This window comes from Cebus imitator, unplaced genomic scaffold (assembly GCF_001604975.1).
Source record: "Cebus imitator isolate Cc_AM_T3 unplaced genomic scaffold, Cebus_imitator-1.0 Scaffold56, whole genome shotgun sequence".
NCBI lineage: Eukaryota > Metazoa > Chordata > Mammalia > Primates > Cebidae > Cebus > Cebus imitator.
The window spans coordinates 8,553,629-8,557,074 of record NW_016107371.1 but is presented as its reverse complement, the minus strand read 5'-3'; the positions used below and the strand labels follow the sequence as shown (position 1 = coordinate 8,557,074).

The 3,446-nt window shown below is 51.7% G+C and overlaps 1 pseudogene; it reads left to right on the top strand.

Moving 5' to 3' along the window:
* Window positions 1-3,124, top strand: part of LOC108304627 — a 5,913-nt pseudogene extending 2,789 nt beyond the window's left edge.
* Window positions 3,125-3,446: the final 322 nt, after the last annotated feature.

Sequence of the window (3,446 nt, the reverse complement as noted above, 5' to 3'; positions counted from 1 at the left end):
TGAGGTAGAAGAATCACTTGAACCTGGGAGGTGGAGGTTGCAATGAGTCAAAATCACACCACTGCACTCCAGCCTGGGTGATGGAGCAAGACTCCATCTGAAAAACAAACAAAAAAATTGAGATGTTATTTCTTTTGTTTTTTCTTTTTTCTGAGATGGAGTTTCACTCTTGTTGCCTAGGCTGGAGTGCAGTGGTGCTATGCTGGCTCACTGCAAGCCCCACGTCCCAAGTTCAAGAGATTCACTACCTCCACCTCCCAAGTAGCTGGGATTACAGGCATGCACCATCAAACCCAGCTAATTTTTGTATCTTTAGTAGAGATGTGGTTTTACCATGTTGTCTAGGCTGGTCTCAAACTCTGGTGATTTGCCCGCCTTGGAATCCCAAAGTGCTGGGATTACAGGCATGAGCCACTTCACCTGGCTGAGATGTTATTTCTTTAATAAACAGCTGCTGTCATTTCAGACCACTTGATATTTAGGCGCTTAAGAATTTTTCACTAGAAGGCATGTAAAGAAAGATGATGAGCATTTGTAAAGGATTTAGGATTTATCATTTGACTGCATGACTGACCCCTAGAGCTGGCATTTTAGTAAGAAATTTTTCAGAAGCCAATTAATTAGCTAGCAACTGAGGCAAACCAGCCACTACCCTCACCATTCAGTGCTCTTTTATCCTCTGTTTCTCCTCAAACTTGGTTACTCTCGCAAATCAATTTTAAAAACTTGCATTTCTTTCCTTTTCTTTTCAGAGACAGGGACTTGCTCTATTACTCAGGCTGCATTGCAGTGGTGTGATATGGCTTGCTGTAGCTTCATTCTTCCGGGCTCAAGCAGTACTCCCATCTCAGCCTCTTAAGTAGCTAGGACTACAGACATACACCACCACACAGAAGTAAATTTTTTATCTATTGTTGTAGAGATGGGGTCATGCTATGTTGCCTAGGATGGTCTTGAACTACTGGAATCAAGTGTTTCTCCTGCCTCTGCCTCCCAAAGTGCTGGGATTATAGGCAGGTATGAGCCACCTATGCCTGGCCACCAATATATATATATATATGTATTTTTAAATAACGCCTTTATTGAAATGCACTTCACATACCATACAATTTATTTATTAAAGTATGCAATTTGGTGGTTTTTAGAATATTCATGGAGCTGTGCACCTATTACCCCAATCAATTTTAGAAGCTTTTATTACTATATAGAGAAATCCACATTTCTTTACAACTAGCTTCTACTCCCCCTATAGCCTTATGTTCCCATAGGCAACCACTGATCTATATTCTGTCACTGTAGAGGTTGCCTAATCTGGACCTCTTATATAAACAGGATTGTGTAATGTGTGATCTTTTGTGGCTGACTTTTTTTTTTTTTCACTTTAGCACAATGTTTACAGAGTTCTTTCATGTCATAGCATGTGTATTTGATTTCTTCTATGGATGAATAATATTCCGTGGTAGAGACACACCACATTTTGTGTATCTATTTATCAGCCAACCTGCTGCCTCTCCTTCCCCAGGTTGTCTTTCTACTCGGGACACGCCTCCTTTGGGATGTACTGAGTGGTGTTCCTGGCGGTGAGTCCGTTTTTCTGGGGCTCGCCCGTCAAGTCACTCCCTTCCCTGGACCTCGGTTTTTCCAGCTGTAAAATGGGTGGGCCGTGGTGGTGATGGAGGCGCTCACTGACTTGTTTGTAAAAAAAAACAGGAGGCCCTGGGCTGGCTGGTTTTATGCCGTCGGCCTCGGAGCTGCCATCTGTGCAGTGGGCGTGGGAGTGCCTGGCAGGGCACAGGCTGAGGCGCCTTCTCCCATCCCAGCGCTACATGCAGGCGCGGCTCTGCTGGAAGTGAACGCAGCTGCTGCGGCCCACGGTCCAGTTCTTCCTGGTGGCCTTTGCCCTCTATGTGGGCTACACCTGCATGTCTGATCACTGGAGTGACGTCCTTGCTGGTCTCCTGCAGGGGGCGCTGGTGGCTGGCCTCACTGTGAGCTTCTGACCCTGACTCACCCCCTGTGCTGTCCAAAGACCACTCCCTGACCAACCCTGGTCCTTCCCTGCACACTCTTGCCCCACGGAGTCCTCCGCTGTGACCCCTTCCTCCAACCCTGATCCTTCCCTGAGACCCCTCCTTCCCCTGGTTTCTCCCCTGGGACCCGTACCCCAAACTCCAGTTCTTCCCTGGTCCCCTCCTTCACCCCCAGATCCTTCCCTGGGATTCCTTCCCCCAATCCCAGTTCTTCCCTGGACTCCTCCGTTCTCTCCATTTCTCCCCTGGGACCTCTTCCCCCAACCCCAGTCCTTTCTAAATGCCTCCTTCCACACATTCCTCCCTGGGACCCCTTCCCCAAATGCTAGTCCATACCTGGGACCCCTCTTACCCCCAATTCTCCTCTGAGACCCCTTCTCCCCAACCCCCATCCTTCCCTGGGACCACTTTTTCCCCTCATTTCTCCTCTGGGATCCCCCAACGCCAGTCCATCCCAGGACCCTTCCCCCTACAACATCCTCCCCTGGGACCCCTTCCCCCAGCCCGAGTTCTTCCCTGGACCCCTCCCTTCTCCCCATTTCTCCCCTGGGACCCTTTTCCCCAACCCCAGTCCATTCATGGAACCCCTCCTTCCCCCATTCCTCCCCGGGACCCCTTCCCTCAACCCCAATCCTTTCTGGGGGCCCCTCACTTCCCCCTGTTTCTCCCCTGGGACCCCTGTCCCCAAACCCAGTCCTTCCCTGGACACCTTCTTCCCCCAGTTCCTTCCCTGGGTCTCCTGCCTGCACACCGCAGTCCTTCCCTAGGCCTGTCAGTGCCCCAGTGCTCTCTACTGGTCCTCCACTAAGAGGGCTCTCTTCCCCCTGACAGGCACTCTTCCTCTCATTGCCCACCTGGGACCCTGTTCCTCCCCCTCCTGCCCATGCTCATGTCTCTGGTGCCTGCCCAGCCCCTGCCCAGTCTCACCTTCCTCCACTCTGCCAGGTCCACTACATCTCAGACTTCTTCAAAGCCCGACCCCCACAGCACTGCCTGAAGGAGGAGGAGCTGGATAGGAAGCCCAGCCTGTCATGACAGTGACCCTGGGTGAGGCTGACCACAACCACTCTGGGTACCCGCACTCCTCCTCCTGAGGCTGGATGAAGCCCAGGCAGGGAGTGGCTGTGAGTCCAGCTGAGGCCGGCCCCCCAGGTGGTCCCTCTGGCCCTGGGTAGGCACTGAGGGCCCCGGACGGGCTCCAGGAACCCTGGGCTGATGGAAGCAGTGAGCAGGCTCTGCTGCCCCTGCCCTGCACTGGACAAGGGGTCTGGGGAGGCCTAGGTAGCCCTGAGCATTTGGAGGGGGACCTGTTCCCATAGCTCCCCAATATCCCCATTCTTTTATGGGGTTAAGGAAGGGGCTGTTTTGTAAAATGTAATGTACATGTGGTTTTTAGTAAAATAGGGCATTGGTTTG